We start from the raw sequence: 21,437 nt of genomic DNA on the forward strand, positions 1-21,437 counted from the left end.
GGCCAAATATAATCCAAAGGAGACAAGTAAATGGTGGATATAGTTAAGAACTCAATATATCCCAACTCAACTTCTTTAAGAAACTTTTAGATATGATACTTCCATGCTTAGTAGATTATATGGAGAAAAATGAATCTTAAGCCCATTGATACACAAGATAGTCCATAAGAATCAACTTTCAAATGATCCATTATTTCTAATAAAATCTTAGTTGTGATAACCATAGTTGGAGACTCTTCTCAAAATGATCCTTACAGATTTTAGATGGCCTCTTATTTCATAGACATCATTTCTGAAGTATATCCTTTTGCAAGAGTTAGGTGGAATTGGACTCTAGCTAAAAGCTCTATGTATGTGTATTATTGAGATTTATGGTAGCACTCATACAAATTGCAATATGATAATTATGTGATCACTTAATTTCTCCATTACTTACATTGTTATTTTGTAATTCAACCCCCAAATTATTAATGAAGTTATGAAAGAAATAAGTTAAATGGAAATTATCAATTTAAAAACAATGTTATGAATCTTGGAGTTTAATAATATAAGAAATCAATAATTATAGCCCACTTCAAGGGGAAACTTCCTTTTACAATGAATACAATGTATAAGACAAGATTTTATGATCTTAAGACTATGCCTCCTTTATATGTGTGTGTGTGAGAGAGAGAAAGAGAGAAAATTTATAAAGTTATAATAAAATGAAATCATGAAATGTTTTATCTACATAGCATTATAAACTATAGAAATGTAATCACTCAATATACATGAATAAATAAGGTCTTATGTAGGGCTTAACATGTATCTCCATTCAAAAAAGTGTCGTCCTCAACACTTGAATATATGTGGTGTTTCTACATTCCATTGGTAGGTTCTTCTGTTTGATGAGGCACATGAATATATGTGGGTGTTTCTACATTCCATTGGTAGGTTCTTTTATTTGATGAGGCACTCAGTGCTTGCCCAATTTCTTAGATGTTTAATCCTTGTTTACAAGATTGTTTCTAATTAAGCTGAGAGGCTCATTCTACAGTCTAGTATGAGGGGATGTGTAATTTCTTAGATGTTTAATCCTTGTTTACAAGATTGTTTCTAATTGAGTTGAGAGGCTCATTCTACAGTCCAGTATGAGGGGATGTGTAAGTTTTTTTTTGTAAGTGGGTTCCCCTTAAAAAAAATGTCAGCTATAAAAAAATGAATATGTTGTAAAGTAATTAAAAGTAAAAAAATGCATGAGTAAGATGTTTAATTCTATAAAAAAATAAGTTTTATGGTTAAAAGATTTAGTTGGTCATATATTCAGAAATATAATTTAAACAATGAAAAATAACACATTGTATTTTGCATTCTAAAGAAGTTTGCACGTGAAGAAAATTCATGTTAGATCTGTACTTAAGATGGATCTATGCTAGTTCTACTCTGACTTTCCTTTTTTCTTTCTAGTTGCATAATCCTTGTTTACAAGATTGTTTCTAGTATGACTTTCTGTTTTTCATTACTCTAGTAAAATAGTATTAACTAAGATCTTGTCAACATGGAAGACTGAATGTACATGAGAAGAAATCAATAGTGTGTTTGTCTCTCTCTCTCATAACCACATTGGTAAATGTGGTTGATATACTCTAATTGACGTCTCCCTCTCTCTCCCATAACCACATTGGTAAATGTGGTTGATATACTCTAATTGGCGTTATTTTCCACCTTTTATATGTCAATAGGCTTTTACAAATGATAATAATCTACCTATATCAACCACATTTACTAATATGATTGTGCTAATAATTAATAATAAAAAAAATTATTTAAAAAAAAACAACAACAACTACCTCAACCTTATCTTAGTTTAAAATTTATTCCACCTTTATATGTCAACCAGCTTTTACACATGATAATAATCTGCCTATATCAACCACATTTACTAATATGATTGTGCTAATAATAATAAAATTTTAATTTAAAAAAAAAAAAAAAAAAAACAACAACAACAACCACCTTATCTAAATTTAAATTTTATAATAATCTGCCTATATCAACCACATTTACTAATATGATTGTGCTAATAATAATATAATTTTAATTTAACAAAAAAAAAAAAAAAAAAAAAAAACAACAACAACAACAACAACCTTATCTAAATTTAAATTTTATAATAAGCATGCGCCCTATAAAACGATATTCAAAACCATATACATAAAATAAAGAAAATTATAAACATCCACTTAAAAAACAATATTCAAAGAATTGAGCAAATGGGCGTAGGGAGATGGCTGAAAGTTATACTCAATGAAGGCATGAGCGAGAAAGAAATCATGGATGAGACAAAATAACAAATAGATGCAAAAATAGAATATTAACTCAATGCATGTCCCACAAATAACAAGGTGTCAAAGAATTTTATTATGGAAAAGTTCGGTAAGCTTATACGGGAGAAAGAGTTGGGTAGAAAGAAGAATTCAATTAGACTTGTGATCTGCGACAAAAAGAGTACATTGAAGTTAGCATTCCTTGGAGAACAAATATTCTTATTGCTCAATTAAGAACTAACTCACGTCAATGGTTGTGTGAAGTGGAAGAGATCTAAAGATGCTTGGGAGAAAGAGTGTGCACTTTTTGCATTTTAGAATGTGATGCTTTCAGAGACATGAGAGATAGTTATGGCAGTATGTTAGCATCAATTCCTTGGCATTATATTTTCAGTGAAGATACTCTTAGAAAGTTAATTAAGTTCATCATCAATTTAAGTAAAAAAATGATTAAATTGCAAAAGACAAAAAACAAAGAAATTGATATTCCCATAAAATATTTTTAGTCTTATAAACATAAAATATTATTCATTCATATAAAATAAAAAAAATAGACATACACATATGGGCCAACTCGCTGAAATGCTACGTGTAGTTTCCCACCTGTAATATATAAAAGTCGTTCACGGACGATCATTATTAACTGTAAAATAAATCAGTCGTTCACCTAATATCTTTATCGACAAAAACACGTTGAGTTGGCGAACTTCAGGATTTTTTAAATTTACTAAATTGTATAATGTCTGATTTATAATCTCCTGAACCAGCAAAGAGTAAAATGGTCACATTATTAAAAGCAATAGCACTTTATGATAAATAATTATATTTTAATTCTTATATTAATTTAAAATTCATACATGTAAAATTAATTTGTATTTTTGCCCCGGCTGTGTAAACATTGCAGCAAATTTCCTGTCACATTGTCGGAGGGTGAAACAAATCCGGATTCCACGGTGCCTGCCGAGCGGACTCCAAACGGAACACTCAAAATTCAAGTATACGAAAATGATTAACTTTATTGTTCTCGGCGAGACGCCGTAGAGAATTTTGAGCTTGTTTTTTTATGGGTGTCTCATTTTAAACATAGTATGTTTTAGTTTTTTTTGGGATATATATATCTTATATGTATGGTTTTTTTGGATATATATTTGTTTGGGATAATTTAACTTATATATATGGTTTTTTTGGTATTGTTTGGGATAATTTTACTTAAAATATAAGTTGAAAGGTAGATTTACTTAATTTTATTTTTAAAAAATTAAGAAATTAAATCTATTTTATGTATTCAAAAATACATTTTAACCATGTTTATCATTTAAGTTACAAATTATGCTTTTGGAAAAATTAAACTGATATATATTAGGGGAAAATTTAATTGCCTACTAAGTGCATATAATTTGGTGGGTAGTAACCACAATTGCACATTTACATTTTTACTCTCTTACTTAGTAAAGTGCTAAAGAACACATAATTAATGATGGGCACTAACTCCTCTTAAATATATTTATTTACATCTTGTTCCTATCCATTTTTTATTTAAACATTTGCTTAAAACTATGGTGGGTAGTAAGTGAGTATGAGCTATTTTGAAGGAGGCTTCGTCTAACTTATAGACTAAATGGCCTTTTTCACACACTATTTTTCTGGTTAATTTTAATCAAAATTGAAATTTTTAAAAATTTGAGTTTAATTTGCATAATTGGAGTGCCCCATGGTTTTTTTAAGGTGCTAAATCCATTTATGCATTCAAAAATCTATTTTAAACAACAAAAAATTTAAAATTGTATTGCCACATTTGGGTGAATTCCAGTGAAAAAGGCTATTTTGTTTACAAGTTAGACTACACACCTTTAATTTTGGGTGATTTTCAAAAATGAAAAATCACTGGATAAATATCTAAAAATTATAACATATTGAAAAATAAATATTTGTTTTTCGAAGTTAAATCTTGCATTACTCAACGGTAAACTAATAGTGGCTAATAAACAAATTGATTGCTAGAGTTCCTTGTTTGTCGGAGCTGTTAACATAAAACTATAATTTAGCTAAAAAAAGTATTACCAAACTAAAAAAACCAAAATGTAAAACTGTTTTTTTTTTTTAATCTATGACATATTATAGTCTAACTAGACTGCTTTTTTGACCGAAAATCGTAGAAATTCCGGCTATATTTTGATAAAATTCAGCAATTTTTCTAAATCATAGTTATAGCTGTTAATCTTCAATATTTTGGGTGCCCTAGAGGTTTTTGATGGTGCTGAAACCATTTCGACCCATCAAAAACATGATTCAAACAATGTTAGGGCATGATTTTTTGAATTCTTTTTACGCCATTCTAGCCACTTTTGGCCATCGAGACAATTCCTCAGCCTCATCATTTATTAACCTAAGTAAAATATATTAATATTGATAAAATTGAATAACTAATACATTACAAGTGGTTATTTATTCTATTACCTTTGACTTATTAATATGTTTAGATAGCCATTGATGGTCAACCCAATCAACCTAGCCATTTGGAGGATTTGCTCTCCCTATATAATTGGCAGCCATGATCTGAATCCTCAACTTGTCCTGACGATAAACCACACTAGTTGGTTTGAAACGCGTACACAAAAGTTTTTCTAAATGTGATTTACACAGAAAATCTTATCAATATACGTTATGGAGAAGCCTCAATTCAACAATTGACTCCCATATTATTTGTTTTAGTTAATAATAATTCTAACTCTGAATAAAACTTTGAAAATAATTAATTGTTTATAATTATTTATTTATTTTATTTTTATTTTTTAAAACATTTTCAAATCCATTTTATTATTAAAATTATAAATTTATGCTATAACATTTACATAATTTAAATTCTCTAATTTTTTTTTATTCAAAAGTATAATTTAAAACACAAAAATTTACAATCTAACCAAAAATTATATTCAACGTGAAACACAATTTCTGCCAGAATCAATAAAACTTAAAACAATATTACGATAATAATGTTTTAGCAGTACTGTTATGTTAATTGTAACAAAATTGCTTCTCAGTTGTACTAAACTTGGAAATACCTCCCAAAAGAAAACCTAACCATTTGTGTCGATTGACTTATTGATGGATTATGTCACCTTTCTGGTGATAATATCTCACTGTATCTGTACAGGGAACCATCAGAATCAGCAATGACCTCATGGGTTCTATGTGGAGAGAAAACCAAACAATAAAAAGCTGGAACAACACGTTACAAAAGCTGCAATTGAATGTGTTGAAAACCTAATCTGCCCAATCAATTGAAAATCGACAACTCAAGATATATTTGCAGGGAAGGAAACCACACTCAATCTTCAATAAATTACAGGAGGAGAAGGCATATACTACGGCCCTAGCTGTCGGCATTTGATAATTTGCATTCATATCGCCTTAGTTTTGCGGCGATCTCTCCCGGAATCTGGCAACTTCCATATATCTGAAATTGCATATTTTGTAGTGATTTTTTATTATTGGGTTGATTTAAAAATCAGATTTTGTTTAGAGTTGTTATTATTATTTTAATTTCAAAGTCACTATTAAGCTAGACATCAAATTGGTGTATGAGATTTCCTTGTTTCGGGGACAAGAGATCTATTTTGGGGAAATAGACAAGGGATCTATTTTGGGTAGCGATTTCACTGCTAAGTCTACGTTTACTATAACATACATACTCTATCCCTGATTTTGAACATGTGACCTCTTACTAGAAACACATGCTCTTAACCATTATTAATTAGCAATGTTATAGTTTATAGTGATTTAATTTTTAGTAAATTTTAAATAAATACAAGTTATCTATTTTGTGTGACTTAGTTACTATCTATGTGATTTTAAAATATTTTAAAATCTATAACTAAAATAAAAAATATATATAATAGGAAAAAGGAGTGACATGAGTGGACATCTTTTCACAAATCGTACCAAAAACATAATGGGAAAAGGAGTGAAATGAGAGCACGTTATCCCAGGCCGTTGATTCCTATGTAGTGGTAACCAGTCAAATGTGGAAGTGATGACCACGGTTGTAATAGTAATGTGGTCCTTTTGTCAGATTCTTGATCTAGGTGGCTATTCCCTTCATTGATTCTCGGAGAGACTTGAACCCAATTGCTGGGATGGCATTATGCAGTGTTTGTATTCAATAGCAGAATGGCTGGAAGTGAAATCAATGTGAGGCTACATAATATCAAGTGGAATTGAAATCAGGACAATCTACCAAAATACTCACATCAAAATCCAAGTCCTTCTGTGGCAAGGATGATAACTTGGAAGGATTTATACACTGTAATCAGTGTTGTTGTTCCACTGTATGTGACAATGTTCTTTGCTTATGGATCTGTAAAATGGTGGAAGGTATTCAGTCCCGAGCAATGTGCAGGGATCAATAAGTTTGTGGCTGTATTTGCTGTCCCTCTACTGTCATTTGAGTTTATATCCAGGATCAACCCTTACAAGTTGAATTTTACTTTCATTGCTGCTGATGTGGTATCTAAAGCCATGGCACTTTTGGTTCTGGGCTTGTGGGCTAAGTGGTCACATAGAGGAAGCTTGGATTGGGTCATCACACTCTTCTCATTATCTACATTGCCTAATACTCTAGTCATGGGAATCCCAATTTTAAAGGCCATGTATGGGGATTCAGCAGAAAATTTGATGGTACAAACAGTTGTTCTGCAATCTATTATCTGGTATACTATTTTGTTATTTCTATATGAGTACAGAAGTGCTAAAATGTTGCATGATAATGTACCTTCCATTCTTAAGGAAAGAGAAAATTCAAGTCTGTCAAGAGATGCCCAGGTGGATGCAGACAATGAAAGGATACATGTTGTAGTCAGAAAATCATCTTCCTCGTCATTTTCACAGCGATTTAACTCTGCTGCATCATCTCAAAGACTTCAAATTTCAAATTCACTGCATTTGATGCCAATAATGGCCATGACTCACTCAGATTTGGACATGGCATATAAATCTGTTCATTCCTCCAGAAACCTGCAATGTCCTATGGATTCCAGCTACAAAATTACAAGAGAAATGGTATCAGAAAAAACACCAATTACTCCGAGTGAAGGCATTTTTTCTGATGACAGCTTAACCATTACTCCCCACAATGCAGTGCAGCTGAGAAAGACGGCTTCCCCCTCTGCAACTAATTATCGCCCTGACCTTGAAGATGAATGTGCAAAGGAGGTTCAGAAGTTTGTTTGGAGCTGTGAAAGTTCTTTACTCTCTGAAGGCAAGTATATCTCTGAAAGTTTATTTAAAACACTTTGCCATAGCAACTATTGGTGGAACTGTTTGAAGTTATTTATATCGAAGTTAATGTCTTAACCTAATTGTAGTGCAGTCATAACCGACCCGGAGCAGCTACATAAAGAAGTTAGTGTTTACAGAGATTTTAGTTCTGAACATAAACTACCCATGGGGGATGGAGATTTTGTAATTGAAAAAGAGGATCATAAGCTTCCAGAATCTATCTCAAAAGCTACACCAGCTCTTATAGCTATAAAGGTTGATAAATCTGATGGGAAAGATCTATCTGAACCAAACTCTCCACATGCAGCTGCAGTGATGAGAATAATATTAGGCATGGTTGGTTGGGCGTAAGCTTCTCTGTAATCCCAACTCCTATTCAAGCGTAATAGGAATGATATGGGCACTCATTTCAGCAAGGTCAATTTTCGTTATCAACCCCTATATACAGAATTATGTAATCTGTGAGGCACAAGACATATAGATTTGTGTTAAATGTAGAGCAAAAATATATATGTTAGCAACTTCGTTCCTAGCATGGCATACTAGGATTTTTTTCAGTTTTCCCCATCATTATGGATTTGAACAACAATAACGTTGGTTTGATAAAGATGTATAAAGCATTTTGCAGGTTGCATGTTGGACTACCTCCAATGGTGCAAGGTTCGGTCACAATTCTGTCAAACGCTGGATTGGGAATGGCAATGTTTAGTCTAGGTAAGTTCCTTCTGAAGCAACTTCTCTATCCGTATATATATATAAACTTCTATATATATATAAACTTCTCTATCCGTGTATATATATATATATATATATACACGGATAGAGAAGTTTATATATATATATATATCATTTGTTTTTAAACAATATTTTTATGTTACTAATCTCTGGTATATAAAAAATTATATTTAACATATATATATATATAATTATAAAATTAAACAATTAAAAAAACAAAATATAAATTAATTATTTTCTAATTTTATTAAATAAATATTTATGTGTAAATTTAGAATCAAGAAGTATTATAATATTTTATTTTTATGTGTGAATTTAAGTATTAGGTTTTATTTACTTTCTTTATTTTTAATATAATTTGTTTTTATAGTAATTTGATTTTTTAGCGGATTTAAAAAAAAAATTAAATTTCTTTTGGTATTTCATTTGAAAACTTCTAGTTATGTAAAATTATGCCAGTATTGAAAGATGTTATATATATATATATATATATATATATATATAATATAGTTTATTTTTTATAAAAATTAAAAATTATATAATTTTACATTTATATTTTTATTTTAAAAATATTTCAATTTATATAATTATTCATTGTTTAAGTATTTCTTCATATTTTGTGGATGGTAAACTATGTAAATAGTGGGTTCTCATTAAGGAGTCATGCTCTAAGGGAATCAAATAGAAGCATGGAAATTTAGGACCATTTTTCTACATTTTGTGGATGGTAAACTATGAACATAGTGGGCCCTCATTAAGGAGCCCAACCCCAAGGGAAGCAAAGAAAAGCATGGAAATTTTGGAGTGTGTCTCCATATTTTGTTGATGATAAATTATGAAAATAGTGAGCCTCATTAAGGAGCTCTGCCCTAAGGGAATCGAAGAGAATAAAACCATTAATCAACAATAACTAACAACAATATCAAAAACTTCAACTCTAAACCATTTAAGTCAACCCTTAAACCAATTAAGTTAACCCTTAATTATTCCAATTTATATAATATATTTTAAAACATTATTAATAAAAAAATAAATTTATTAAACTTAATAAATTATATAATTTACTTAATCTTTTATAATCTATTATGTTGTATTTTTTTATAATCTATTATGTTGTATTTTTCGGCAGTGGTCTGAATCCATCCTTGGGCTAATTCTTCTTTCTTAAACCAACACACAAAAATATGCTAGTCCTAATTACTTTTTGTTTAATATCTTTAAGTTTGTGCTAATCCTGGCAGAAGCCTCTCAAAAGAACAAGGTTTTGTTGTGGCCATTGGGAAGTGGGTAATTTATATTTGTACAAATAACTGCCAATAACTTTAAAACCGTGATTAGAGGGGAAAATGTTCAGACCAAAGCATTACTTTTTGTTTAATATCTTTAAGTCTGTGTTAATCCCAGGCAGAGGCCTATCACAGGAACAAGGTGGTTTTGTTGTGGTTGGCTCATTGGGAAGTGGGTAATTTATATCTGTACAAATAACTGCCAATAACTTTAAAACCTTTATTGTAGGGGAAAAAGTTCAGACCAAAGCATATAAAATCGGTGGTGAAGTATCATATTTAGTTGGTGTATAATTAAGTAGTTACTTTCTATAATATTAGGGTATGAATTAGAAAACCAAATCTAGTTAATAATTCTAATTGTGTTAAATTGCAGGGTTATTCATGGCGCTGCAACCCAGAATCATTGCATGTGGAACATCTCTTGCATTGTTAGCGATGCTTATGCGTTTTCTCGCTGGACCAGATTTCATGGGCATCGCTTCAATTGCAACTGGTCTTCGAGGAACTGTGTGGCATCTGTCCATTGTGCAGGTATACCTCTCTTGTTTTTTTTTCCTTTTGACCACATAAAATTCTGAGCCATTGAAAATGTTTAATAGTATTGTATGGATAAATATTATTGTTATATTGGAATTTAGGAAAGAAACAGTTAATTGAGATTATTTAAAATTTTATTTCTGTGATAAAAAAGAGAAAAAAGTTCAAAAGTCTTTATAATTTTGATGCAGAAAGGAAAGAAATAATTTCGAAGTCATTGTAATTTTAAGACAAAAATGAAAAAAAATTGTTTCGAAATCACTATAATTTTGGAAGAAATTAATAGTGAAAAAAATGTTTTATAATCTGTAACAAAATGATGCATATATTTCTGACTATTGCAGGCAGCGTTGCCTCAAGGAATAGGCTCATTCTTGATGCTGTGGCCATGGCACAAGAATGCCTCTATTCCATTTACTCCAAAAATACAAATGCTGCCGCGCTCAAGATTGACCTTCAAAGGCCTTCGACTGTGTGGATTGGGGCTTTTTCAGGGTCCTACTAGCAAGGATCGTTTACATGCACAGGGAATCAGCTGGATTATGGCTTGCGTTGAGAGCGTCAATTTCTCGGTCATCATCAATGGAGAGCCCACGCCATTCTTCAAAGCTGAGAGGGGGCTCCGCCAGGGATGCCCCCTCTCCCCCCTTCTTTCATACTGGTTATGAACTGTCTTAGCTCACGCATTAACTCAGCGGTCTCCGACGGTAGATGCAAACCTATCAGGATGTGCAAGGATATCTTTCTCTCGCATAATTTATTCGTCGATGATATTCTGATCTTTGCCATTCTCTGCAAATCCACGTGGGTGTGCCTCTTTGATATTCTTCAGACGTTTCACTTGCCACGGGCCTGGCTATCAATAAAACAAAGACCGTCCTATATCATAATGACACCAACCTTCATATCGCTCTATGGATTGCTGACAGTTTCGGCATCAACCTAGTGCTGCTTAAGGAAGGCTTTACTTATCTTGGATTCCGGTTAAAACCCAAAGGTTACCGCATCTGTGACTGGATATGGATTGTTGACCGTTTCTACTGCAAAATTTCAAAATGGGAACACCGCTTCCTCTCTCTCGCTGGCAGATTCATATTGGTGCAATCTATGCTCAATCAACTTGCCGTCTTTTGGAGTCATCTATTCATTCTGCCTGCAACAGTCACAAATAGAATGAAGACTCTTGCTGCAAATTATTTGTGGGGAGGTCGCTCATCTCATTCCAAGCTTCACCTGGTCAATATGGACTCCATCACCAGCCAAGGAAAACTGGCGGTTGGGGCCTCCTGCACTTAAGGTCCTTTGGAAGGGCGCTTCTTGCAAATCCCTACACCGAGGCATATATGGCAGCAATCCTTGGAGCTCCTTCATCAGACAAAAATATCTAAAGGGGCGAAATATCTCTTTTTGGCACAGGCGCTCCTCCATTGGTATCAAAAATGGCTCCACCATTTGGTTGAATTTCAGGAAGATTCAATCTTTTTTTCTGCTGAATCTTAGATGGTCCATTGCCAATGGTATGAAGGTACTCATTGTTTTGACCCCACTCAACACAGCCTTGAGTCCTTTATTCCCCCTGCTCTCCTTGCCTTCTTTCATTCCATTGGCCTTTTTACATGGAGCAGGCTTATAGATTCATGGCACTCCAACCAGCCCATCTGGAAAAATCATCACCAACTCGCCATTCCCCCTCCCCTCCACCCCCTATGGCAATCTGCTATAAACAGCTTCTCTCGCATAGCTTTCACACATTCGGGCACCATTGACGAGCTGGTCTGGTCCTTTCCGAAACCTTCCCTTCCTCTCACTGTCAAAAATATCTACTCCCTCATTTCTTCTACCCTCCGCCTCCTCTCCCCATCTTTCCTATCAAGCTATGAAAGCCCCCTGCCCCCTCAAGGCGATCCTCTTCTCTTGGCTCCTTTTCTCCAACAAGAACCTCACCTGGAGGTTCTCCAGAGAAAAGGTTGGCATGGTCCGAGCAGTGTTCTCTTTGCTCAGCTCATCCTGAATCAAACTTCCACATGTTTTTTGACTGTACAGTCTCCTCATCAATTTGGTATGAGCTCTCTCTCTCTCATGGTTTTACGCATCGCTCCTTTCCTTCTGTTCTGGACGCCTTCCTTTGGTGGAGCACACAACGGCCCTCCTGGCGCGCACTCTTCATTTTAACATGCTGGCACATCTGGACTTGGCGGAATCACCGTATTTTCCAGAACTCCATCACGCCTCTGCAATCAATCTTGGTTTCCATTTAGGATTTATGCCCTCCTCGGCGTAGCTCCTCCTCCTTTTTATCAGGCTGTCTCTTTTTGCCTCACTTACGGCTCATATGTGTTACTCCTAATATGTTTTCAATTCGGCAAATACATCTCTCATTAGACTGATGTTGTAACAGCAGCTGGTTTTCTGTTATAAGGGATCAGCCTTCAGTATTATGTCTCCACGGAGACAACTGTATCTGAACAATTATATCATCTTAATATAATTACATCCTGCTTTTTTCTTTTGAAAAAAAAAAAAAAGATTACGATTTACACTCAGATATTCTGAGCACAGCGTAAGATCAAGCTCATGATTAAGTTAAAATTTCAAATGAAATTATATTTTTGGCAATGGCTAATGCATGATCTTGATTACAGGGTCATATTTGGCATGCTTGTTTCTTTGCCAATCACTGTGGCATACTACGTCGTTCTTGAAGTCCACTCGTGACTGGATTTGACACATAAATCTCGGCATTGTGTATTCCACACATGATTCGGTGGATAGCGAACGCTTGTTTCTTCAGATGATGCATTTAAGGTAGCTGTGGTATAATGCAGTTCATATAAGAAACTCAGAAACACGTTTCAGATATGTATGTTGGTATAGGCTTTAAAAATTCTGAATCTTTTTTCACTTACTTACGTCCATGGCAACGGGCTGTGAAAAATCTCTGTGTATATCGGTGTGAAATATTAAAATATAATAATACACGTTTATATTTATGGGATGAGAAGTTGAAATGGATGAATACCTGCGCTCAATGCACAAACGATTTCTAATTTGTCCAAATTAGTTAAAGAGATCAACATATAAATCACATTAATTGTAAAAGTTCTTTAGTGTGAAAAATATATCTATATAGATGTATGTTAAACACGCATTTAATATAAATTTAGAGGATCAAATTTGTTCATTAGAGTGAAAAATCAAATTTAAAAATAGAAAATAAATATTACAAAATTCTATTTCAATATTAAATTATTAATTTATCTTATTATATTTTATTGATAAATTATATTGAATATTTTATTATATAAAATATTAAAATATTATTTTTAATATTTTTTGAATTTTTAATTACTTTATATGAAATTTATTAAGTCATATGGTTTATTAACTAAATATTTATAGTATATTTATTTTAATTATCGGTTACTTTTTTCTTTTTTTTATTTAGAGAGTATTTTATTTTTATTTTAAAAGAGATACATGTCAACTCTATTTTGAATACTGATGTAATAATTACAGATTCTGATGAAACTTTCCCTATCTATAAATTGTTTAAAAAATCAATTCTTTTTATAAACATTTGATAAAATTAGAACGATACACAAAAATTAACACCCATAACACACTAACCCAAAAATGATCTAATTTTATTTTCAAAATAAAAATGGTTTAAAAAAATCAACAAAATCCTTATGGATCCATATACATTATTGCCTTTTTATATATCAAGATACATTATTGTCTTTTCTATATATGGTATTAGGCAGGGTTTACATGTTCAGTTTAAACCTAATTTTGAATATATGATTAACCAAGGATATTATATTATTGTTGCACATTTAAAAATATAGTCGACTCTGCAAAGGATATTATTGATCCACTGTTTCCATTGAACTCAGTTGTTGTTAAAATCATGAACACATTGCAAACTCCATCCGAAGATTCTTACTTCACTCCTGTGAGCCCAGAAAAGACTTGAAGTGAGTGCTCAAGTTGGCAATGGAATTCTCTTGCCTCTGAAGTATTAGTCGAAATTCCTTAATATTCTGATCGGTCATTGATATTTGCTGTGGCTTCCTGTGTCTAAAAGATGGCTCGGTGGGAGAAAGGGCGACAGCGGGAAGGAAATAGCTCAACAACTGAACGAACCCCATCCAATCTTAAAACGAGAAGCTAAGTAAGAAAGGTTAAATAAGAGGATAAGATACACTGAAATGTGATATTGAATTTTTTTGGGGATGTGTTTGAATCACAAATTTAACTTCTAAATTTTAGAAATTCTAAATAATATAAAAAAATTTAAAATAAAAAATTTATATATAAAATTAAAATAAAAAATTATGAGTGATTAGAGACTTTCACAATAATTTATATTGTGAAAGTTTTTTTTGGTTCTTCGTGATGGATGAAGTTTTCACTCGAAATGTTAAACGGATCACATATAATAGAGAGTTAACAAAACCAAAAATTATTTCATCAACTTCCAATCAAAAACTCCAGAAAAAAAAGAAAAAATACAAATAAATAAATATATATATGTTCCCATAAAAATATGGAAAAAAGACTAAAAAAGTTGGTTGTAGATGCAAGCTGCAACCAAATTCTACACAAAGGTACATATTAGATATCATTTTTTGGGATTCACAAGTAAGTCATTCATCTATGACTATTTCCATGAGAGGTAGTGGTAAGTGACTAATTTCTCATGATTTTTGAATAGTTCACTTAGCACTCATTGCATCAGGTGACATGCTAATCAAATTATGACCATTTCCATGAGAGATAATCGTAATTTCTCATGATTTTTGAACAGTCCACTTAAAAAAAATAATAATAATAATAATGGTTCTTATAATGTACCATTACATTTTTTTAATTTACAAATTAACCACAAAAACTCTCAAATATATATATATATAAAACTTATAAATATAAAAACAAATAATCATCATAAACCGCTAACAAAATCACTAACAGTTTCAAAATTACATCCATTTACCATTTTTCAAAAAGCATTTTAACAGCAACCCACCAAAAAACTTTACTAATTATTTGAATTATATTAAATCAAAATTTAAATTATTTAAAAACATTTAAAAATTATATATTAAAAAATAAATTCTATAAAAATTGTTGGAATTTTCTGATAAATTCCATAACATACAGACAAAAAATTGCTCTGTTTTTGCACTCTGTTTTTGCACAAAAAAATAGAAAATCGCTTGTTGGAAACGGTGTTTCAGCAACACAGTTTTTTTTCAGTTGCTGTAACTTGTGTTGCAGCAACGCTGTTCGTGGTGTTGCAGCAACGTAAATTTTTGACGTCAAGTTTTTTTTGAGCTACGGTGTAACAGCAACAGGAAAAATTAACTTACGTCTATTAAAAATAAACTAATTGTTACAGATTTGTCTTCCTCATACTAAGAGAATTTCACAACTTCTATTACAAAACAGATTCACCAAGGAACGCTTCTGTTCCACACAAATAAACATCTGTTAAACAAATTTCATTCAAATCTCTGCACTGCTGTGCATTTTTCCCTTTCTGCTCTCTGCTGCGTTGTTGCATCTACTCCTATTGTGCACTGTTGTGCGTTTCACTATCTGGCAAGTATTATCTTCACGCTGCTGCGTGCTCTCCTCTGCTCTCTATCAATCTGCTGCTAACCATGTATCATTATTCAGCTAACCTTAAAACAGAACTGTTGTGTGGTATTTATATGCTAAAACATATCTGATTTAAACAGTACAATATTACAAAATATCTTCTAATGCCTATCACCGAATTTAATGCAGCAAGGCGGTGATGCTTCTATCAAAAAACAAGTCGGCTGTATGCAGGAGAATTCAATTGAAACTTTAATGCATATTAATATGCAAAAATATCGGGCTTGACTTTAAGGCATCGAACAGGCTGGAGTATTTACTGCAAATCCAGCTATTCATTGTTGCAGTTGAAATTAAATTCCAACACTCCCCCTTAATTTCAACGATCAAAACATTTCTTTGCTAATGGTTTTGTCAAGATGTCAGCAAGTTGATCTTCTGTTCTGCAGTGCTGCAAAACAATCTCACCATTGTTAACCAATTCACGTATGAAGTGAAATTTGGTGTCTATGTGCTTTGTTCTTTTATGAAAAACAGAGTTTTTAGACAATGCTATTGCTGAGCTATTGTCACAGTAAATGGTTGTGCACTTTTCTTGTTCATGACACAAATCTTTGAGAACTCTTCTCAGCCATACTACTTGGCATGCTGCTGCTGTTGCTGCCACATACTCTGCCTCTGTTGTTGACAAAGCCACAACTGGTTGCTTCTTGGAAGCCCATGAGATGGCTCCCGATCCCATATGAAATACATATCCCGATGTGTTTTTCCTATCATCAACACTTCTAGCCCAATCACTGTCAGTGTAACATGTCAACATGAAACTTTCAGAAGAGGAGTATAAAATACCAAACCCCTTCGTTCCATTCACATACCTTAGAATCCTCTTGGTTGCCTGCCAATGAGTCTCTTTCGGTCTTTCCATAAATCTGGAGATTAAACTCACAGCGTGCATAATGTCTGGCCCAGTTGCAGTCAAGTACATAAGGCTGCCAACTATGCTCTTGTACAGTTTTGGATCAAAATATTTGCTGCTGTCTTCTTTGGTCAATTTCAACCCCACTACAGTTGGAGTCACAGCTGATTTGTTGTTCTGCATGTTAAATCTCTTCAACACTGCTTCTACATATTTATCTTGAGAAATGAAAACACCATTTTCACTTTGGTCTACTTCAATTCCAAGAAAATATCTTAAGAAGCCCAAGTCAGTCATTTCAAATTCACTCTTCATCACTGCTTTAAAATCAGCAATGAAAAAAGCATCATTGCTAGTAAAAATCAGATCATCTACATATAAAACAACAATAATAATCTTACCGTCATTCTGTTTTATGTAGAGTGTGGGGTCACCATCACACTTATGAAACCCATTCTTAATCAGATAAGCATCAATTCTGTTGTACCATGCTCTTGGAGCTTGCTTCAGCCCATAAAGAGCCTTCTTCAGTTTACAAACTTTATGCTCTTGGCCTTCAACTTCATAGCCCGGAGGTTGATCAACATAAACCTCTTCTTTTAACACTCCATTTAGGAATGCAGATTTAACATCCATCTGATAAATCTTCCATTTGTGTTGTGCTGCAATAGACAACACTGTTCTCACTGTTTCCATCATTGCTACTGGTGCAAAGGTTTCATCATAGTCTTTGCCTTGTTGTAGCCTTTCACAACAAGTCTTGCTTTGTGCCTGTCAATCTTGTCTTCAGCATTGCTTTTGGTCTTATAGACCCATTTAACTCCAATGGCATCCTTGCCTTCAGGAGATCCACTAACTCCCATGTTTTACTCTTCTCAATTGCACCAATTTCTTCATTCATTGCTTCAATCCATTTATCTTCATTTACAGCATCTTCAAAATGGATTGGGTCATCAATATGACAATACAAAGCGAATAATGAATTCAGACCGGTATTGTTACTTACCTCTCCTTGTTCATAAATCTCACTCAGATTTCTGAATCTTGGTCTTATTGTTGTGCTTGGAATTCCATCCGAACTTGAGGGTATATTTGATCCCTGTGGTGTTTCAGCAACAGCTGTTTGTGGTGTAACAGCAGCTGTTCTTCCTTGACTTCTCAAGGCTGTTCGAATTCCAGCTTGTGGTGTGGTTTGTTGTACTTGCTATGGTGGAGGAGGAGCCACCAAGGAAGGATTATTTGTTGTTGTCCCTTCCTCTTGTTCTTCATGAGACACAATTGTCTTCACATTTACTGTTTTTTCCAAGCTTCCATCCCAAGCTTCATCTTCAATGAACTGCACATCTCTGCTTACTATTAATTTCTTGGTGGATGGATTATAAAGTTTGTATGCTTTTGACTCATCACAATAGCCAATAAAGACACACTTCTCCCCCTTACTATCAAGCTTTTTCCTTAGCTGATCCGGTACATGTGCATATGCCACACAACCGAATACTCTCATGTGAGTGACAGTTTGCTTTTGACCACTCCATGCCTCTTCTGGTATTCTGTTCATGACAGCTTTAGTTGGGCATCTATTCAAGATGTAAACTGCACAAGTAACAGCTTCTGCCCAATACTCATGCGGCAAGTGTTTTGCCTTTAGCATACTTCTGACCATGTCAAGAATGGTCCTATTCTTTCTTTCAGCAACACCGTTTTGCTGAGGTGTATATCTTGTGGTGAACTGCTTTTGTATGCCATTCTCTCTGCAAAAACGCAGAAAGTCTTGGGAGATGTACTCTCCTCCTCTATCTGTTCTGAGCACTTTGATGTAATGTCCACACTGCTTTTCAACAAGAGTTTTGAAGTGGCGGAATTTCTCAAACACTTCACTCTTCTGTTTCAGCATATACACCCATGTTTTTTTGGTGTAATCATCAATAAAAGTTAAAACATATTTATTTCCAGCAAATGATGGTATTTGCATCGGTCCGCACATATCAGAGTGAACAATTTCCAAGGGTGCTTTTCCCTTATACTCTTTCCTGCTGGAAAGCTTTCTTTGTGTTGTTTGCCTAAGATGCAGCCTTCACAAAGGCTGTCCGGTTTCTCAATCAACGGCAATCCCTTTACCATTCCTTTTCTGTGCAACAGATTCAGGCCTCCGAAATTGAGATGTCCAAATCTCAAATGCCACAACCAATTCACATCTTTCACTTGTTCCTGAAAGATTTCTTGTGTTACAGCCGCAATAGTTCTGCCTTCCTTCAAATCTGCCCTAAGTTTGAGAGGAAACATTCTATTGCTGGTCATTTGCACCTGTGCAATGATCTTCTTACTTGGAGGTATGTCTCTGATAGTACACAAATCATCTTTGAAGATCACGTTGTAACCTTTGTTTATGAGTTGTCCAATGCTCAAAAGATTACATTTCAGACCAGGTACATAGTATACCTCTGGCACAATCATATGTTCTCCATTTTTTGCTCGAATACTAACTCTGCCCTTACCCTTGACAGATATCTTATCATCAGTCCCTGTTGTTACCTCAGATTTCACATTTTCATCCAGATTGGCAAACATTGCAATATTTCCAGTCATGTGATTACTACAACCTGACTCTAAGAACCAAAAATCTTCTTGTTTGTCTTGTGCTATGTTACATGTTAACAGCACGTTCTTTGGGTTCTTATCTTCTTCATTTGCAAAATTAGCATTCTGCCTATTATTCATGTCATTTTGTTTTTTCTTGCATTCATTGGCGTAGTGCCCAAATTTTTTACAATAATGACATTGGACTTGGGATTTGTCATACCTTTGTCCATGAGCTTGTTGTTTGCTCGAACCTTCAGCTTGGTTCTGATTGCAGCTCCTTCCGCTTGTGCTAGCAGGATAATTTCTGCCTCTGTTTTGGCTTCTTCCACGACCTCTGTTATTTTCTCTGCCTCGACCTCTTCTTTGGCCAAAAGACATTTGAGTCTTGAATGCTTGCTCAAATGAGGAATCTGTTCCTCTACTCAGTCTGTGTTCATGAGACAACAGAGAATCACTCAGCTCATCTACCGTGAACTGTGAGAGATCTTTTGTTTCTTCTATTGCTACCACAATAGATTCAAACCTTGAGGGTAAACATCTCAAGATTTTCTCTACAATCCTTCTATCTTCAAGAATCTCACCATGAGATCTTATCTGGGTTATCAAGCCAATAACCTGAGTGAAGAATGAATCTATTGTATCAGATTCCTTCATGCTGAGATTTTCAAAGTCTCTCCTCAACATCTGCAACTTTGCAGTCTTCACCTTCTCCATGCCTTGATAGGCAGTTTTGAGAATATCCCATGCCTCCTTAGATTTTGTTGCTGCAGCAATCCGCAGAAAAACACTTTCATGTACTGATTGGAAGAGGAAAAAGAGGGCTTTGGCATCCTTCTTTCTGTCGCCCTTCAACTGGTCTCTTTCTGCTACTGTCAAAGCAGCCAGTGTTGTTGCATCTGCAGGTTCAGCATAGCCATTTTCAACCAGCTCCCATATTCCTTGAGAAGCAAACAATGCTTTCATTGTTATGGACCAATAACTGTAATTTTTCCCATTAAACTGTGGCAGTTGGGAATTTGTCAAACATGTTCCAGCATCTGCCATCTTAACCTATATTGGTAAAGAAAAGATACTGACTGTATTTTGAAAACAAGTAAAAACTTTCTCTGCTGGAAAAATTTCTGCTCAACAAACTTCTTACAGCTCCTACAGTGAAAAACAATCTCTGTTTTTGACTCACTGAGTGCCTAGACCAGCTCCGATACCATGTTGGAATTTTCTGATAAATTCCATAACAGACAGACAAAAAATTGCTCTGTTTTTGCACTCTGTTTTTGCACAGAAAAACAGAAAATCGCTTGTTGGAAACGGTGTTTCAGCAACACAGTTTTTTTCAGTTGTTGTAACTTGTGTTGCAGCAACGCTGTTCATGGTATTGCAGCAACGTAAATTTTTGACGTCAAGTATTTTTTGAGTTACGGTGTAACAGCAACAGGAAAAATTAACTTGCGTTTATTAAAAATAAACTAATTGTTACAGATTTGTCTTCCTCATACTGAGGGAATTTCACAACTTCTATTACAAAATAGAACCAAGGAACGCTTATGTTCCACACAAATAAACATCTGTTAAATAAATTTCATTCAAATATCTGCACTACTGTGCATTTTTCCCTTTCTGCTCTCTGTTGCGCTGTTGCATCTACTCCTGCTGTGCACTGCTGTGCGTTTCACTATCTGGCAAGTATTATCTTCACGCTGCTGCGTGCTCTCCTCTGCTCTCTATCAATCTGCTGCTAACCATGTATCATTCTTCAGCTAACCTTAAAACAGAACTGCTGTGTGGTATTTATATGCTAAAACATATCTGATTTAAACAGTACAATATTACAAAATATCTTCTAATGCCTATCACCGAATTTAATGCAGCAAGGCAGTGATGCTTCTATCAAAAAACAAGTCGGTTGTCTGCAGGGGAATTCAATTGAAACTTTAATGCATATTAATGTGCAAAAATATCAGGCTTGACTTTAAGGCATCGAACAGGCTGGAGTATTTACTGCAAATCCAGCTGTTCATTGTTACAGTTGGAATTAAATTCCAACAAAAATAACTATCATTTACATTAAACATATCCTTTTGCAGGACACGAACATATCATTTAAATTAAACCCATCTCTTTTACATCACAAGAAAAATAACCATGAGATGAGCCGATAGGAAAGGATCCTTAAAAGACCAAAGGATCTTCTTC

The 21,437-nt window shown here is 33.8% G+C and overlaps 1 pseudogene; it reads left to right on the forward strand.

The window, feature by feature from the left end:
- Positions 1–6,391: 6,391 nt before the first annotated feature.
- LOC149228114 (auxin efflux carrier component 5-like) lies at positions 6,392–12,859 on the forward strand (annotated as a pseudogene).
- The last annotated feature ends 8,578 nt before the right edge of the window (positions 12,860–21,437 follow it).

Source organism: Pinus tabuliformis, chromosome J, assembly GCF_031772625.1.
Source record: "Pinus tabuliformis cultivar Carrire ecotype Pingquan chromosome J, CPIR1, whole genome shotgun sequence".
NCBI lineage: Eukaryota > Viridiplantae > Streptophyta > Pinopsida > Pinales > Pinaceae > Pinus > Pinus tabuliformis.